Below are 19,671 nucleotides of genomic sequence, written 5' to 3'. Positions count from 1 at the left end.
TTAGGAGGGAAGCGTGGTCCCCTAGCCCTGGAACCCCTGGCCTCTGAGAGCCCGGGTTGCGCGGGGGATTGGAGACTACATTACCCGAAAGCCTTGGGGGCGGCGCACTTCCGCCTCCGTAGCGGACATCTTCCGTCGCTATCGCCGGCGCTCGAGAGGGCGAAGTGAGGCTGCGCCACTGGCGCGGGCAGTTCCAGTTTGCATGGGCTTGTGCACAGCGGTCCGTGTACGGACTGCAGAGGACCAAGAGCATGAGTGGTTGTGCGAACTGCGCCCAGCGTCCGACTGCCAGGGCCAGGCCATCCACCTCCAGTGGCCGGTGTCCCACGGCCGGAACATCGCAGGCCGGCCCCGCCGGTCTTCTCCCGCGCTTTGCCCCATAGTTGGGCACTGCCGTCTCCTATCATGTGACAGGATATCCTACCCGACAAAATGGGGATAAATTGAATCAAATGAGACTGTCTAGGTAAGTGGAGAAACTCCAGGTAACCATATCTTATCTTTCTTAAAAAATCTGGCTTTTCCTGAGGAAGCGTGTTTCTACTTCACTGAAACAAGGTCCTGAAACCAGAGATACCATCTCTTCCGCCCCCTTTCTGCTCCCTTATTCTAGATAGGAGCGGTCCGGTGCAGCAAGGCTGGAGTGAAAATGATGAAGCCTTAAGTGAAGGACCACACTCCCAGTAATAGTGGTCTTAGGTAATTAGGGCAACTCTTCCATAGAATATAAGCTAAGCTGGTTGGAATGTTTTGAAACGACAGCTTTCCAAAGAGCTAACAAGAGAGTGAAGAATTAGGACTTAAACTCTGGGAGAAGCAAGAGACTGAGTTCATTAAACCTGTCACTCAAACTGCTTTTGCCTGAAGGCATGTGCTGATGGGAAGTGACACCTGAGAATCCCAGCTGTAAGTCTGGTGGACTTGCAACCAAGTATACTTGGATATATATTACATATATATATTATATATTATTATATATGTATGTTTATGCTTATGTGTATGTGTATATAGGGGTTCAAGTATAGGGGCACCTGGATGGCTCAGTTAAGCACCTGACTCTTAAATTTGGCTCAGGTCATGATCTCAGTGTTGTGAGATCGAGCCCCATCAGGCTCTGTGCTGGGTGTGGAGCCTGCTTAAGAGTCTCTCTCATTCTCCGTCTGCCCCTCTTCTGCTCTCTCTCTCTCTCAACAAAAGTATAAAAGTGATGAAACCTGGGAGTTTGATAATCACCCCACATTTGAACAGAGAACACCAAAATGAAGGTGCCCTCAAGAAAATGTTGAACTGGAGGTAAACCCTAGCGTAGACATGTATCCCAAATTCAGGTTATCTTGGAGGTGTAAGGAAACTGAGCCTTCAGTATGGACCATCTAATGGTGTGCCCAGGTGTTGATAAAAGCAAATGAAAATACTGTACCTTATAGAAATACCTTAGGGAAAGGTATTGTTATCTTAGACATCAGAGTGTTCACACACACCTCTTTTCTTAGTAACTTCGAGCACATTCTCAAAAATAACCAAATAAACAAGGAAGTAAGGCATCATGAAAAAACATGAAGAGATAACAACAAATATGCAAAATATGCAAAAATTCCAGATTCTAGATTTATCAGAAAGAGTATAAAATAGCAATTTTTTGTAATTTTTACAGAGAGAAAAAAACAAGTTAGAAAATATCTATAAAACCAAGAAAGCTTAAGAAGTTGACATAATCAGATTTGTAAAAGTGACCAAACAACATTAAAAAATAGCTAATTAAAATAAGAAAACTGTGTTTTAATAGCAAATTACCAAAAGAATTAATCTGCTGGAGTATAGATAAGAAGAATTATGTAGAAACTCATGGGCAGAGACAGTGAGATGAAGAGACAGAAGAGGCAGAAACATGACTAAGTAAAACACATGAAATCATTGGCCAGGAAAGTCTAACATAAGTTGGATTCCCAGAGAAAAATAAAAACTATAAGAAATATTTGGAGAGTTAATGACTTAGAGTTTTCCAGAACTGATGAAAGGCATACCACGCTACAGATTTAAGAAGCCCAATGAAACTCAAAGAGCATAAAAAATAAGTCCAAAACTATATACATCCTGGTGAAACAGTAGAATATAAAGGGTAAATAACATCTTAAAAGCAATTAGACAAAAAGATCAATTAACTTCAGAGAAGTAACATTGGACTTCCCAATGGCGTTAGTGGAAGCCACATGAATGAGGAATGATATCTTCATTGTACTTAAAATATGTGCCTACCGGGGCGCCTGGGTGGCTCAGTGGGTTAAGCCGCTGCCTTCGGCTCAGGTCATGATCTCAGGGTCCTGGGATCGAGTCCCGCATCGGGCTCTCTGCTCAGCAGGGAGCCTGCTTCCTCCTCTCTCTCTCTCTGCCTGCCTCTCTGCCTACTTGTGATCTCTGTCTGTCAAATAAATAAATAAAATCTTTAAAAAAAAAAATGTGCCTACCTAGAGCTCTGTACAGCAAAAGTCATTCAGGAATGGAGACACAAGTCCCTTTTATACAAACAGGAAATTTTGTACAAACAGGAATTTCATCATGAGTAGACCCTAACTAAGGAAAGGAAATTCTAAATCCTGTGTTTCATATGAAAGATAAATAATCCCAGATGGATGGTTAAAGACACAAAGATAAAAGCTCAAAGAAAGTGGCCAAATGTGAATAAACTAAATGGTTAATTGTACAAAACAACAATATTATTTAAAAGTTCTTAAACATAGAGAATTAAAATCCAAGACACTGATGCTTCCATTGCTAGCTATAACAGAATAGCTTGTCATAAACTAACATTTCTAATAGAAATAGCTAGAAGAGCTTGATAAAACACACACACAGACACACACACGCAGAGAGAGAGATAAAATAAAAAGCAAAATAAATAAAAAGTCTCCAAAGCACTGGAGAGCTCCCAAAGGAGCCAGGAATGAGGATCCAAGATACCAAAGAGAAGGGAAGCTCACTGAGATAAGCCCAACATTCTCCATGCCCCTCTGGGAGAAGTGACAGTACCTACTCACATCATTGTAAAATGACTGAAAAACAAAAGACTAGGAAATATTAAAAGCAGCAAAAGGAAAAAAAAATACATTTTACCTTTGCAGAGAAAATACTGGAAGAATGGTCAAAACAAAACGCCACAGGTACCTAGCAAGTTAATGGAGAGAACTAAATAAATATTAATTTAGAAGGTGAGAAAGAACTTGTCAAGAGCCTCCTGAACACCCACAAGTGCAGCAAATCCAGCTGAGGAGTCACCGTGGGCAATTTGACTCTTGGTTGAGCAGTCATTGGAGGGTTGAAATTTCATCTTTGACCTGGGCTTGAACCAGAGGGTAATGGGCTGGATGCCATCTCTAGCCCAGAGAAATCCCAGAATGCCACAGCCACAAACACCCTGCCTCACCAGCTCCAACCTAACCTAGAAGCAGTTCTTCAGCTTCTGGAAAGAGGTGGCTTTCACCTACTGCACTTCTGCCCAAAAATAGTCCCTGTGTCTCCAGAGTGGGTGGCCAGGGACTGGAGTCCATCGAGGAAACTGAGCCAGATGCAGGGAGAGAAAAGCACTCCTTTGCCTCCCCTCTTAGTGTGTGACGTTCCCCAGAAGTTGACAGGTCGGTGGCATTTCCTGGTGCGTGGATCCAATTCAGAGGTGGGGGTGACCTCACTGAGCAGAACAGCAGTGGTAAGTCTGCCAAGAAACTTGTGGCCTTGGGGCCCTCCCATGGGACAAAGCAGCTTCCATATTGGGAGCTTCGTGAACCACCTGTAGGCCCTGTGGAATTCTGCTTGTCCTCCTCCACCTGCAGAGTCTCTGTCGTCTGCCACTGAGGTCCTTGAAGAGGCATCTAGGACTCAAAAGGAGGCGATGACCTCTGTGCTGTTGAGTCAGCAGCTGGAGACCCAGGAGCTTATGTCAGGGCAGGGGGGAGGTGGGGAGTAAAAAGCTGGAGCTGGAGAAAAAGGGCCCTAAGGATCAGAAGGAGAGCAGGAAGGGATGGGGAGAGGTGGACCAGGAACAGAGGGGTGGGAGCCAGAAAAACACCCCCAGGGAACCCTTCCTGAGAGCTCCTGGGTGCTCAGTTAAGGGGGATCTCGAGCATGCTACAGGAGCCCTTTCCTCCATGCCCACCACTCCTACTTTTAGCCAGGGCAAATCAGCTGGCAGGAAGGACGTTTTGGTTCTTTCCCCTTTCAAGTTATTTTCCAATTTCACAACACAAACACTTTGCGGGGTGGGGATTAAGAAACCACATCCCTGACATTGCTCAAACTGTCTGGATGTGTTTAATGCACACTACCTGTTACTTCAAGGAGAGATGGGTGGGAAAACTCTGTCCCCACACCAGGCTCCTCATTCCACTATGCCTCAAACACAAGTGAGTGTTTTGACTAGGGAAATATAAATTAATTTTTTTTAAATATTTTTATTTATTTATTTGATAGAGACACAGCAAGAGAAGGAACACAAGTGGGGGGAGTAGAGAGGGAGAAGCAGGCTTCTTGCTAAGCAGGGATCCCGATGCAGGGGCTCAGTCCCAGGGCTGGGGATCATGACCTGAGCCAAAGGCAGACACTTAACCACTGAGCCGCCCAGGCACCCCATAAATTCATTTTTTTTTAAGATCACGGAATGCACAGGAGATTTGGTCATTGTGTAGGACAGTGGTTTTCAAATTTGAACATATGTGAGAATCTCTTGCAGCACTGGTTGAAACAGATTTCTGGGCCCCAGCCTGCTGTTTTCTTTTTCAGCAGGTCTGATCTGGAGCATTTGCAGTTCTAAAAAGTTCCCAGATGATGCTGACACTGCTGGTTCAGGGACAACACTTTGAGTACTGTTAATCTAGGTTATCAGAAATACAGCTACTTTTAGGGAAGCTCTGTTTTGTTTTTCAAGCATTCCCCTCCACTTTATTCAGACTCTTAGCCATTTTTTTAGCTGTATCCCTTCCTCAGTTATGTCCAAACGACATCTCATGGAGAATGTAGACCAAAATAATAAGAATAACAAGGATGAAAGTGATACTCCAGACCCTTAAATAGAACAAACTGGTAGTTGCCAGAGGGGAGAGGGGGATGGGGAAAATAGATAATGAGGATTAAGAAATACAAACTTCCAGTTATAAAATAAGTTAGGGAAGGGCACGTGGGTGGCTTAGTTGATTGAGTGTCTGCCTTTGGCTCAGATCATGTTCCTGGGTCCTGGGATGGAGCCCCATGGGGAGTTCCCTGCTCTGTGCGGAGCCTGCTTCTCCACCTCTCCCTGCCTGCCGCTTCCCCTGCTCATGCTCTCTCTCTCTCAAATAAATAACATCTTAAAAATAAGTTAGGTAAATGAAAAGTACAGTATAAAGAATATAGTCTATAATATTGTAATAATGTTACAGGTGACTACACTAATGGAGGTTAGCACAGAATTAATATGTTGTACACCTGAAAACTAATAAAACATTGTAACATTGTATGTCAATTGTATTTCAATAAAGAAGTGATACTCAAACTCAACATATTGTATACATTATGGAAAGCTAAAGTATGCCATTAATACCTTAATAAAGTGTGTTTTTTTAAATGAAAGTAAGATCTTGTGCCTGTCATTTTTCTACACAATATCTACAAGTATCTTGCTTGACTACTTAAGCTGAAAAGAAAAAAAGTGTGTTGGCAGGGGGCGCGGTGCTGGTCTGGGCCTGAGAGTGTGCTCCAGTCCCAGCCTCAGCAGCCGTGTAGTGCGGGTGACTTCATGGTGAGCTCTAGACCTGGTTTCTTGAGATGGCCCCTTTGCCCTGGGGTCTTGCCCAAGTAAGAAGGGTGTATCTCTGACCACGGACCAGTAGGCCCAAGTCTGGAGTCTTCCTAAGAAGTCCTGTGCAGCAGCAGGCTTGGGTCGCACTGGAAGGAGGGAGAGGTTAGGCGTTGAGGCAAGAGGACAGGGGACTTATGTAGAATTGGAGAGGGGAATCCCAGAGCCCCTCAGGGCAGCTGCTCTGCACAGGCCCCAAGCCTGGCAGTGAGGGTTGGTTGGAGATGGTGGTCAAATGGCATTCTCTGAAAATCAGATTGAATCAACCAGATTGTGTTTTTTAGGAGTACGAATTTTAACCCATGTCTAAAATGCAACTTCTGGGGCATCTGGGTGTCTCAGTTGGTTAAGCAACCAACTCTTGATTTCAGCTCAGGTCATGATCTCAGGATCATGAGGTCAGCCCCAAGTTGGGCTCGGCTCTGGGGCGAAGCCTCCTTGAGATTCTCTCTTTCGCTCTCCCTTTGCTCCTCCCCTGCTCTATAAATAAGTAGATAGATAGATAGAAAAATAGATAGGAAGGAAGAAAGAAGGGGGTCACCTGGGTGGCTCAGTTGGTTAAGTATCTGACTCTTGGTTTTGGCTTGGGTCATGATGGCAGGGTTGTAAGATTCAGCCCCACGTGGGACTCTGTGCTCAACACTGAGTCTGCTTGAGATCCCCTCTTTCCCCTCCCGCATCCCAGTAAAAATATAAATACAGTAAGTCTTTTTTTAAAAAAGATAAAATGCTACTCCTTTTCTGAATTTCTGAGAATTGGCAGTGCCCTATTTTACTTTTCTTCAAAGCAAATGTTCAGCCAAGCCTTAAATTAGGACTTACCAATGTGTTACCTCTGCTAGCATGTTGCAATGACAATGTTTGTATGTCCTTAAACTATCCTGTTCTCCCCAGAAGTGGTCAGTTATTCAAGTTTTTTCTTTTCCCCGTGACGATCTTAAACCATTTTCCTTGTTGAGGATCTCATTTTCTGTAATACAGTTCTGGAGCCCCCTGGGTGGTGCCGTCAGTTGAACTTCCCAATCTTGGTTTTTGATCAGGTCATGATCTCAGCTTGTAATTTTTAAAAAATATTTTATTTATTTGACAGATCACAAGTAGGCAGAGAGGAGAGGGGAAGCAGGCTCCCTGCTGAGCAGAGAGCTGGATGATGTGGGACTCGATCTCAGGACCCTGAGATCATGACCTGAGCCGAAGGCAGAGGCTTAAACCCACGGAGTCACCCAGGCGCCCCTGTTCTTTAATTTTTTTCATGTTTCAAGGTAATAGCATTGTTTTATCTTCCTCTGTGTTGCACACTCAGGTCTTAGCTCAGGGTCCTGCAGCTAGCAAGTGTTCAAAAGATTTATGAACAGAGCTAATGGACAATTCCAAGTCTCCCTGATGCCTTCCCAGTCAGTATTCTTTGCTCTCTCGAGTGACCTGGGATACATTTTTTAGTACTCTTCTGTACCTCAATTTTTTTTCTCTGTACCTCAATTTAAAATGGGCACATTCCTAGAGCCTACCCCCTAAGGTTGTTGTGGACTAAATGAGTTAACTTGTTGGATAATATGTGACTCATAACACTGTAGATGTGTCTTGCTACTATTTTGTTGTAATTAATCATCACATCATCATCATCATTGGAAGCAACTGGGGTGTATTGGGCACAGCATTGGACCTGAGTTAGGAAATGTGACACTAGGGGCGCCTGGGTGACTCAGTCGTTAAGCATCTACCTTCCACTCAGGTCATGATTCCAGGGTCTTGGGATGGAGCCTTGCATTGGGTTCCCTGCTCAGTGGGGAGCCTGTTTCTCCCTCTCCCTCTGCCCCTCCCCCTGCTTGTGCATGCTCTTTCTCTCTCTGTCAGATAAATTAAAAAAGAAAGAAAATGTAACATTAGTTGTACAGTCTTTTGGGCACTTCACCTCCCCTCCCTGCTTCTCAGTTTGTCCTTAAAATGGGGGCTGCCATAGTCCCACCTGTAAGGGCTGATGTGATGCTGTGAGGTTTTCCTGAGTTAACATCTGTAAAGCACTTTGCACCATGCTGTGCTGGGAATGCTTTAAAATGTGCAGTCCTGGAGCCCCCTGGGTGGTGCCGTCAGTTGAACTTCCCAGTCTTGGTTTTTGATCAGGTCATGATCTCAGCTTGGTAAGATCCAGCCCCACATGTGGTTCTAAGCTCAGCGAGGAGTCTGCCAGTTTCTTCATCTCCCGCTGCTCCTCCCTGCTCTCGCTCCCTCTCTCAAGTGAATAAATAAATCTTTAAAAAAAAAAAAAGTGTGGTCCCAAGTCAGCCTAGGATTATTGGGGAGTTAGCCTTCAGTCGGGGATGGGGGAAGCTCTCCCCAGGAGCGCCCTGGTAGGAGCGAGGGCTGCAAGGCCCGGCCCACCTCCCGGCGGGGTAGGAACGCATGCGGCGGCCACCAGGGGGCGGTGCTAGACTGCAGAGGGCGCCAGGGACGAGACTGACTAGACCGTGTGAGCCTGTGGCCAGCCTTCCTCTCCTTTCTTCTCCAGTGTTTGGAATTTCACAGCTTTGGCCTCTAACCATGGCTTCTGCAACCGGGGTGGGTGAGCGGAAGTACTCAGCAAGAAGGGAGGTTGGCATCAGTGTCAGCTATGGTTAGGATCCTGAACCAATAGAAATTTTTTTTAATTTGTGCAATGTTTTTAAAATTGTGCAATGAACAAACATCCTTGCATGGTTAGATTCAGGTACATCCCTATTGGTAAAATATTATATAGGCCTTGCTATCTATTTCCCATTGTAGACTTGTAGCACTCTGGTGACACTAAGTTTGGGCACTGGGCTGCATATGAACTTCCTGTCCTTCCTTTTATTGCCGCACCGAAACACTGAATCAGATCAAGACGCTATTCGAAGCAACCAGCTAAATCCAGGATGTGACAAATATCACAGTTTCTCTAGCAATCTATGCTATGGTATGTGTGGGAAGAAGATCAAAGAAGCAGAAGAATTGCTGGGTCATATACGAATTCTATTTTTCATTTATTTATTTATTTATTTATTTTTTGGAAACTGTACACTGTTTTTCACAGAGGCTGTACCATTTTACATTCCCACCAACAGTGCACAAATGTTCCAAGTTCTCCATACCCTCACCAATACCTATTGTTGTTGTTTTAAAGATTTATTTATTTTAAAATGATTTTTTTAAGATTTTATTTATTTATTTGAGAGAGAGACAGTGAGAGAGAGAATGAGCAAGGAGAAGGTCAGAGGGAGAAGCAGACTCCCAAAGATTTATTTATTAAAAAAAAAAAAAAAAGATTTATTTATTTTAGAGAGAGAGCAAGCGGGGTAGGGACAGAGGGAATTAGAGGGAGAGAGAGAGAATCCTCAAGCATGCTCATGCTGAGCCTGAAGCTTGCCATGGGAGTCAATTCCAAGTCCTAAGATCCTGACCCGAGCGGAAATCCAGAGCCGGCTACCTAACTGACTGAGCCACCCAGATGCACCAACACCTGTTGTTTTCTGTTTTTTAATAGTAATAGTAGCTGTCCTAATGGCTGTGAGGTGGTGTGTCTTTGTAGCTGTGATCCGAATTTCCCTAATCGTTAGTGATGTTGAGCATCTTTTCATGTGCTTATTGGCCATTCATGTATCTTCTTTGGAGTAAAGTCTGTTCAAGTCCTTTGCCCATTTTGAGGCTGTTTGGTTTTTTTATTGTTGACTTTCAGGAGTTCTCTGTATATTCTGGATATTCATCCCTTATCAGATTTATTTATTTATTTCCTGAAAAACAGTGCTAGAGATTGTTTACAGATACATGCACAGAGAGTGGAAATATAAAGCCGTGTACAGGAATGACCAGTGTCATCGAGGAGTGACGTTTGAAGCAGAGGGTTAGATTAGGGAAAGGCACATAGGAGGCTTGACTCAACAGCTGTTGGGTTTTATTTCTTAGAGTAGTTAAATAGTTAAATAGTGCTCACTATGTTATCAACTTTCCTTTTTTTGTGTTCTCCTGAGAATATTTCACACATTTAGAAAAATAAGGTATAGCAAGCACTTGGCTGGCTCAGTCAGTAGAGCATGCAACTCTTGATTTCAGAGTTGTGAGTTCGAGTCCTGCTTTGGGTACAAAGACTACTTTAGAAAATAAATAAATAAATAAATAAAACGTAGCTTCTTAAAGAAAAAAAAAATGGCCTTAATTCATTAAGCAAGTCCTTTGCCATGAACTACTAGGTTCAAAAAGATCAACATACATAACTGACTTTAATCATCACCCCATTTCTCTCCTCATCTGCCACCGCTCTGCCCTTTGTCCACCTCAATCATACTGGGCTCCCTACTGCCTTTTTTTTTTTTTTAACTGTTTTAATTTACTTGACAGACAGAGATCACAAGTAGGCAGAGAGGCAGGCAGAGAGAGAGAGAGGAGGAAGGCAGGCTCCCCGCTGAGCAGAGAGGACACGGGGCTCGATCCCAGGACCCTGGGATCATGACCTGAGCTTAGAGCAGAGGCCTTAACCCACTGAGCCACTCAGGCGCCCCACCCCACTGCCTTTTTTAAGAGTGTGGCATTGTCCTGCTACAAGACCTTTACACTTGCTGTTTCTTCCACTTGGAATCTCTTCCCTATGAAGGGCACAGTTTCCTCCCTCACCTCCTTCAGGTCTTTTCTCAAAGAGCACCTTTCTGAGGGCACCTGGGTGGCTCAGTTAGTTGGATGACTGCCTTTGGCGCAGGTTGTGGTCCTGGAGTCCTGGGATGGAGTCTCGCGTCAGTCTCCGGGCTTGATGGGAGTCTGCTTCTCCTTTTGACCCTTCCCCTCTCAATGCTTGCTCTCAAATAAATAAAATCTTAAAAAGAGAGAGAGAGAGAGAACACCTTTCCAGCAAAGCCTTCCTTGACTAACCTATCTCTCTTACCCTGCTGTACTTTTTCCTCTTAGCATCTGTGATCTTCTGACAGATTCCAAAATTTATTGGCTTACCATGTCCGTCTCTCCTCAATAGGATGTAAACACCATAAAAGCAGGGATTTTTGTCTGCTTTATTCACGCTGTATTCCCAGCACCTCAGACAACTTGGTACATGGTATAGCACTTAATACGTATATGCTGAATCAGCGAATGGATGGATTTGTTATCTATTAGTGCGTTACAAATTACAACTTCAACCACAAGCATTCACTCACATCGTTTCTGAGGGTCGTGCATATAGGAGCAGCTTAGCGGGGTGGTTCAAGCTCAGGTTTCCCCATGAGACTGCGGTCAAGCTGTTAGAGCTGTAGCAGTCACAAGGCCTGGCTGGGGCTGTCAATCCCACTTCCAAGCTCACACGCATGGTTGGTGGCCAGCCTTGTTCCTCACTGGCTGTTGGCCAGAAGTTTCAGTTCCTAGCTACATGGGCCTCTCCACAGGGCTGTCTCATGTCATGGCAGCTGGCTTCCCCCAAGGTGATGAAAGCATGAAAAGAAAGAAGGGGGAGAGACGGAGAGTGGAAGTGAGGCAGGGAAGAAAAAGAAAGAAAAAGAGAAAAGAGGGAGGGAGGGGACAAAAGTACTTGCGACAAAAGACACAGTCTTTTATGGTCTTTTATTACCTTATCACAAAAGTGACTTACCATCTGTAGCAATCAAAATAATGGTCTCCAAAGATGTTCAAGTCCGAATCCCTAGAACCTGTGAATATGTTACCTGACATGGCAAAGGGATTCAGCAGATTAAGTTAAGGATTTTGTTAAAGTGAGGGAGATTATCCTGCATTAGCCCCATGGTCCCAAAGTAATCACGGAGTCTTTATTAGGGAAGGAGGGAGCGGAACAGTTGGTGACAAAAAAGCAGAGGTGACTGTGGGAGCAGAGGTTGGAGTGATGTGAAGATGAGGAAGGGAACATGAGCAGAAGAACTCAGGCATCCTCTGGAAACTTCCAGAAGGAACACAGCCCTGTGGACAACTTGACTTTGGCCCAGTAAGACCCATGCTGATGTCTGACCTCCAGAATTCCAAGGTCGTAGCTGTGTGCTGTTTGAAGCCATGAAGTGTGTGGTGATTATTTTCCAGTTGGAAGAGGAAATGATTATACCATCACGTTGGCCCCATTGGACTGGTTAGAAGTGAATCAGCCAACATTCACAGGTTGTGAACACCAGGACGCACGATTGTTGGGGGGTGCTTTGGAGGCTGCCTACTACAATGAATGAGTTATTATTAACTCTTCTTTATAGATAGGTAAACTGCGGCTCAGAGAAGTGAAGCAACTTGCCTGAGATCATACAACAATGATGGTGGAGCCGGTTGCATCTGATGCTCAGAACAAATTCCAGACTCTTGACAAATAGCTGGGAGCGACGGTCTGATCCGGGGCCTGCCAGCCTCCCTCCTCTGCACAGACACAGCCCACTGATTCCCACCACAGGGCTCTTACACCTGCTGTTTCTTCTCCAAAATTGCTCTTCAGTGAGTTGGCTCTTTCTCAGCTTCAGGTCTCAGTTCAAATACAAGTCTTCCCTGATAACAAAATAACTCTTCTTCACCCCTTTTTACTTTATCTTTACTTTGTTTACTGTCCAATGTCTGTTCCCATTACTCTGAGCTTTTCTGAGAGCAGGGGTTTTGCCTGCTGTGTCCATTGCTGTATCCCCAGCCTTGACACATAGTAGGTCCTCAGTAAGTCTTTGCTGAATGGATGAATGAGTGAATTCACAGGGAGGTAAAACAATCTATTCAACTCCCTTCTCTAGGCATCTTGAAATAACGGTTCTTACCTGGCCAGCTTATGAAGACTGAAAGAAATAAAAGAAGTCACAGGGGCTCGAGCCACAAGATATATATTTTTTTGAATGAGAGTTTCAGTTCTCCAACCACCAACAGGCTGGACTTGGGGGTGTTCATGGGGCTTTGGGCTGTGAGAGTCCTTTGTCTCCAGAAAAGGCAGAATCCTGGCAGGAAGGGTGAGCAATCCACCCGCACCACTATTTGGGTAATAACTAAGCCTTTTCTTCCCAGGCTGGTTCTTCTGGTTCCCACACCCCTGCCCTCAGGCAAAAGTCCTCCCTACTTAGCCAGGAACTGGAGCTCTCTGAAGATTGCAGGTCAACCCTGAATTGAATGAGGGTTGTTGGGGGGGCGAGTGGAGACTGGGTTAGGGCTGAGTTCTTTTTCTTTCTTTTTTTTTAAGATTTTATTTATTTGACAGAGAAAAACACAGCAAGATAGAGAACACAAGCAGGGGAGTGGGAGAGGGAGAAGCAGGCTTCCTGCTAAGCAGGGAGCCCATATGGGGTTTCATCCCATGATCATGACCCGAGCTGAAGGCAGACACTTAACGACTGAGCCACCCAGGCACCCTGGGCGGCTGGATTCTTATGATCTCGGACAAAGAACCTGTTTTCTCAATCTCTCTCCCTCTTTTGGGGGGAAGGGAGAACTTGAGGAAAGAGAGTTGAATTAATTATCTGAGTTCACTCTCATTGTTGGTTTGTGTAAGACTCCCCACCTCCCCAACTCTGTCTAGTAAACATTTTTTTTTTTAGGATTTTATTTATTTATGTGAGAGAGAGAGAGAACAAGTGAAGGGGAGGGGCAGAGAAAGAGGGAGAATCTTGATCCCGGGACTTGGGAATCATGACTGGAGCTGAAGTCAGACTCTTAACTTACTGAGCCACCCAGGATGGCCCTGAATTTCGTAGCATTTTTATGTGTTACAAAATATTCTCTTAATTTTTGCCCCACCATTTAACAATGTAATAATCATTATTAGCTCATGAGCCAAGCTGCATGAAGACAGGTGACAAGTCAAACTTGGCTCATAGGCCTGTGTGCGTTGAGCGCTGGTCTATTTCGTTATTTTGAACCACTGCATAATGACTCCATAGTTCCAAAATACCCCATACCTTGCATATCGGTTCCCACTGAGGGGCATTTGTTTCTCTCCTATTCCCAGCTACCACAAGCAACAGCTGCTGGGAACTTCCTTGGTTATGTGGGAAGATCCCCAGAATATTTGCCTCAAATTGCTGGGTTCGGGGGTATTGGTTTACACTCCGCAGTAGAGCATGGAAGCCCCATTTCCTCCACATCCTCCTGACGCGTGGTGTTTTCCAACGTTCTAACATTTGCTGATCTGAACTGGTATCTCGTCCTTGTTTTGGCTTGGATTTCCCTAATAGCTAACGAATGTGAACATCTCTTGGTATGCTAGCCTCCATTTAAGTTCCTGCTCTCAATTATCTATTCGTGTTCTTCACCCATTTTTCCATTAGACGTTTCTGACTTCTTATTGGGAAGACTTCCCCTTCCTGGGCCTGTTTCCCCACCATGCACCACCATTACCTACAGAGCTTTCTGCACTTCATCTTAGCCAAAAGGCCGAGAAGCGATCCCTACAGAGCTTTCTGAAATGCTGTTTCTGAAAATCTCCATGTTTCAAATACTGAGAATTGGGCCTTGGGTTGGGTTTTTATGTATATTATCTCATTGTAGAAGTCCAATACTCAGGGACTGTAACTGAGACTCCTGGTTCCGGGAGGTTGGGTACCAGCCCAGGACCACCCACGGGGATTATGGGCTTGAGCAGATGCTGAAGCTGAGCACCGCTGGGAAGAGCTTGGACTGTGAATCGGAGGAAGACAGCAAATGGCACTCCTGGGTCAAACTGAAAATGTTTCTAAACGATAAGAGGCAAGATCCTGGAGAGAACGGGGCCTTCTTTTTCCAGCTGGTGCAAGGGAAACTAGTTCTAAACCTTTCCAAATGGCTGTTTGACCATTATGTGGCAGAAGCCTTCAACACCTGCTTTTGACTCAGCAAATTTCCTAGGAGTTTGTCCTGAAACAGTAATTGACGAAAGGCCAGGAGAAATGTGTTTGGTGGTTCAGGGGGAAAACAATCACTCCCCAACTTCCCACTTTAGGGGATGGACTTCTACATGTGCTATCTTAAGAAAGATATTTTGGGGCACCTGGGTGGCTCAGTGGGTTAAGCCTCTGCCTTCGGCTCAGGTCATGATCTCAGGGTCCTGGGATCGAGCCCCGCATCAGGCTCTCTGCTGAGCAGGGAGCCTGCTTCCTCCTCTCCCTCTGCCTGCCTCTCTGCCTACTTGTGATCTCTGTCAAATAAATAAGTAAAATCTAAAAAAAAAAGAAAAAAAATATTCTATAGGACTTCTAATACCATGGAAAAAATTTAATAATTCACTTAAGATGGGGGAGGAGAGATCCAGAGTGGATACAGAATAACCCCCTTTTTATAAGGAAAATATATAGGTGAGTAGAAAACACTGGGAAAATGTATTAATGTATTGCTATGGGCTGTGGGCTGTTTTTAGTGCTTTACAACTTCACCTAATTCTCACAGAACAATTTGGCTGTTGTTATTCCCATTTTACAGGTGAAGGAACTGAGGTCAAGAGACAAAATGAACTGCCCAGGATCACACAGATGGTAAGTGACGAGCCCAGGATTTGAACCCAGGCAGCAAGCTCACCACAAAATATTCCCCAAAGTCATCTGTGTCTTCACTCCTGGGGAGTGAGACCAGGGTGATCCTTATTTACTTTGTCTTTTTTTTTTTTTTAGATTTTTATTTGTTTATTTGACAGACAGAGATCACAAGTAGACAGAGAGGCAGGCAGAGAGAGAGAGAGAGAGAGAGAGGGAAGCAGGCTCCCTGCTGAGCAGAGAGCCCGATGCGGGACTCGATCCCAGGACCCTGAGATCATGACCTGAGCCGAAGGCAGCGGCTTAACCCACTGAGCCACCCAAGCGCCCTACTTTGTCTTTATTTCCTGATTCGTCTACAGTTAATTTTTTTAGAAAGGATTCTCCCTACCCTAGCCTCCTTGTAGTGATTGAGGCCTTTGAAAAATAAAATCAGGAGATGTTGGGGTAAGGAGTATTGTGGGGAAAAGAATTAGGAATAGGATGGAGTTTTGCTTACCTCAGGTCCTACCCCAGCCCCGAACTCTCTCTATTCGTTCATGTCAAGGAAATCAAAGGTCAGGTATCAGCCATACAACGTTGGACCCGTTCCTTACCCTTCCCAGGTCCTTTTCCAGATATGTCATATGAGCTGAATTTCTGCAGAAGCCTCCCTCTTTTCCATCCATTCCCAGCACCCTGAGTCAGGCAGAAGGAGGAGAGCCTTGCTCAGTAGTGCTGGGAAGGAAAGAAGGGAGAGGGGCGTGGCAGAGGAGCGAGAACAGGGAGTGGCAGGTCTGGGGAGGGGTCAGCTCCGTCACCTCCTCTCTGCCGGGGCTTGGAGGAGTGACTACCTCGGCTCTGAATGTAGTAACTGGGAAGAGACCCGGGCTCTGCATACCTCCGGGTTGGTTACCTACATCCTAGAACAAGTCAGTCCCTTCTCGGGCCTTGGCTTTCTCAGAGGCGGCAGGGATTCATGCCTGGCTGTTCGTGACATCAGGAGGAAAGGTGCTTTGTGAAAGTCTAAACAAGGACAGGCCACCTCTGGGATCAGCAAACGACAATGCACCTCCCGTCAAGCCTCTCTCGCGGCCTCATGGAGACCTAATTCACTTACCACTCAGTTCACCCATTTGGAGTGTATATGTCCGTGGATTTTAGTATATTCACAGAGCTGTGCTACCATCACCACAATCAGTTTTGGAACTTTTTGCCGCCCCAAAGGAAACCCCATGTGCTTCAGCCATCACCCCCGGCCCCTCAGTCCCTCAGCCGCAGCGACAACTCCTGTGCCTTCTGTCGTACAGACATTTCCTCTCCATGTAATCCTACAATATGCCCTTTGTCCTTCACTTAGCATGTTTTCAAGGCTCATCCGTATTGTAGCATATATAAAACTCATTCCTTTTTACAGCTGAACAGTATTCCATTGTATGGCTTTACCATATTTTGTTTCTCTCTTCATTACTTGATGGGCATGTGTGTTTTTTCTACTTTTTGGCTATTGTGAGTAGCCCAGCTCTAAACTTTGAGGCACACATTTTGTCTTCATTTGGATAGAGGAGTGGAATTGCTGGGTCAAAAAGTAATTATGTATCACATTTTGAGGCAACCTCTCTGTTGCCTCAAATTAACCCCTGTCTTAATTCCTCCAGGAATTAAGAATGGTGTTGGGTTTGTTTTTTTTTTTTAATGTTTTTAAATGGTTGGGAAAATCAAAAGGAGAATGATATTTTGCAACATGTGAAAATTAGACAGACATCAAATTTCAGTGGCCACTAATAAAGTTTCACTGAACAGCTATGTCATTCCTTCACGTGTCGTCTGTGGTGCTTTTGAGCTACGGTGGTAGAATTGAGTAACGTGACAGGCCTACAAAGCCTAAAATATTTACGATCTGATCTTTTATAGAAAATGTTTGCCAACTCCTGAACTCTAGGTTGGTGTCGTTATTATTAATTATTTATTGTTTGGTGGAGGCAGCTCTGGTAGGTACTGCCTCAATGGGAACAGGATTCAGGTTGCCAGCCCCTCTCTGCCAGGTCCTGACCAAGGAGCATAAAGGCATAAGAGCTCACAGCCCCATTTTCTGGACTGAAAAACTGAGTCCTGCGAGAGGGCTCAGGCTCTTGCAAGATGAGGAGGAAGCGAGGGCTTCTGGTTCTTCTCCTGGACAGCCTCCTCCCCTCTAGCTAAGAAGACCAGCTGTGAATAATTCATGGTTGGCGTTTGCAGAGCACTCCGTCTTTTCAGAGCACTTTGATCATCATTAATTAGTCAGAACCTGGCTCCAGCTGTCGCCTATTAAAATGCAAACAGCAGTGACTTTGATGGCTCCATCCCGAAACCTGGAAGCTTCCATCTCCATTCCAAGGCTTTGTACCAGAGAGAGTCCTTCTCTCTGCCCGTCACACATCACCTTTTAAAGTCCTAGAATCCACTAAATTGGCCCCAAATCAGGTTTCTTGGAAGAAAAAGTCCAGTGCCAGGATTGGAGTCCTACCCTCATAGCTGGTGTCTTCTGAGAAGTCACGTCCCCTCTCTGCCCCTCAGCGTCTTCATCGGGAAGGTGCAGGTAAGGATGCCTGTCTCTGGGGTTGTTGTGGGGATTAACCAAGTTTGTGCTTATAAAAGTGTTCTGGAAGGAACCCTCAGAAACTGCTGACAGGTAAAACGGCACAGCCACTTTGGAAAAAATTCTGAGTTCCTCAAATGATTAAATGTGAAGTCACCGTATGACCCAGTAATTCCACTCCTAGGTATGTATTTGAGAGAAATGAAAAACCTGTAGACAAACATTCATAGCAACATTATTTAGAATAGCCGAAGAGTAGAAATGGCCCAAATGCCATCAGCTGAAGACAAAATGTGGTATATCCATGCACTGGAGAATTACTCAGCCATAAAAAGTAATGAAGTTTGGCAACAGATAACCTGCCTCAACAGAGACAAACCTGAAAACATGATGTTAAGTGAAAAAAGCCACGCACAGGGACGCCTGGGTGGCGCAGTTGGTTAAACGACTGCCTCCGGCTCAGGGCGTGATCCTGGAGTCCCGGGATCGAGTCCCGCATCGGGCTCCCAGCTCCACGGGGAGTCTGCTTCTCCCTCTGACCTTCTCCTCGCTCATGCTCTCTCTCACTGTCTCTCTCTCTCAAATAAATAAAATAAAATCTTAAAAAAAAAAAAGGAAAAAAGAAAAAAGCCACGCACAAAGAGGCCACATGTGGTGTGACTGCATTTATATGAAACGTCCAGAGTGGGCAAATCCGTGGAGATAGAAAATAGAGGAGGGTTGCCGGGGCTGCGGAGGGGATGAGAGTAACTGAACGGACACGGGCCTCTGTGTGGGGTGATGGAAACGTTCTAAAATGGATCGTGGTAATGTTCACCCAACTCGGTGAATATATTAAGAACCAGCGAATGGCGCGCTTCACATAGACCAATTTTTTATGTAAGCGATACCTTCATAAAGCTGTTTTTTAAGAGGGCTCTGAAAACTGTAAAGCGATGAGCCCAGTGAGACTCACCTGCATCTCGGGTCATCTAGCCGAATGGACGGAGCTGAGTGTTCTGACCAGTCGGTTTAGGGTAGTTCTTGAGACTGGAAATCAGAGACACCTGGATATCTTGCCATCTATGACCTCGGGCAAATCGTTTAACTCTCTGATCCTCAGGTTGCCTATCAGTAAAACTGGATGATAATCTCTGTGTCGTGGCACCTGAGTGGCTTAGTCAGTTAAGTGACTGATTCCTGATTTCAGCTCAGGTCACGATCTCAGGGTCCTGAGTTCAGGCTCCACACTGGGCTCCATCCTGAGTGTGGAGTCTACTTAAAAAATAATAATAATAACTGGGGCGCCTGGGTGGCTCAGTGGGTTAAAGCCCCTGCCTTCGGCTCTGGTCATGGTCCCAGGGTCCTGGTATCAAGCCCCGAATCGGGCTCTCTGCTCAGCAGGGAGACTGCTTCCCTTCCTCTCTCTCTGCCTGCCTCTCTGCCTACTTGTCATCTCTGTCTGTCAAATAAATAAATAAAGTCTTTAAAAATAATAATAATAATAATAATAACATAGAATAATTTCTGTCTCTTAGGACTGTTGTAACAATATTATAGAAACATGCTGAGCTTGCTACAGGACACTAGTCGGAGCCTGGTGAATGATTTCCTCGTGGAGTTCCCCGACCCTCCCCGCTGCTCCTGGCTGTTCCAGGGAGCAAATTCACGCCACTCCAGCCCGGCAGAACCTACTATTTCCAAAAATGGCCTGATTTGTAGAAATTATCTGCAGCATCTGTTAAAAATACAGATTCCAGCACCCCACTTCAGACCCATTGATCAGAACCTATATTTTTAAAAACTCTCTGGGTAAGTCCTGTAATCAGCAAAGTTTGGGAAATGGGAGTGGTTTGACGTTATTTTCCTTCTTTTTTTTTCTTTTTTTAAAGATTTTATTTATTTGACAAAGA

At 45.0% G+C, this 19,671-nt stretch overlaps 1 long non-coding RNA gene across 1 annotated transcript; it reads left to right on the top strand.

Annotated features, from left to right (window-relative positions):
• The first annotated feature begins 12,172 nt into the window (after positions 1-12,172).
• LOC122913758 lies at positions 12,173-16,461 on the top strand. Its single transcript, XR_006385735.1, has 3 exons — positions 12,173-12,241; positions 15,173-15,225; positions 16,166-16,461. It is a non-coding gene; the product is annotated as an uncharacterized LOC122913758 (long non-coding RNA).
• The last annotated feature ends 3,210 nt before the right edge of the window (positions 16,462-19,671 follow it).

This window comes from Neovison vison, chromosome 7, assembly GCF_020171115.1.
Source record: "Neovison vison isolate M4711 chromosome 7, ASM_NN_V1, whole genome shotgun sequence".
Classification (NCBI taxonomy): Eukaryota; Metazoa; Chordata; class Mammalia; order Carnivora; family Mustelidae; genus Neogale; species Neogale vison.
Note: the sequence above shows the minus strand (reverse complement) of the source record. Positions and strands in the feature narration are given on the sequence as shown.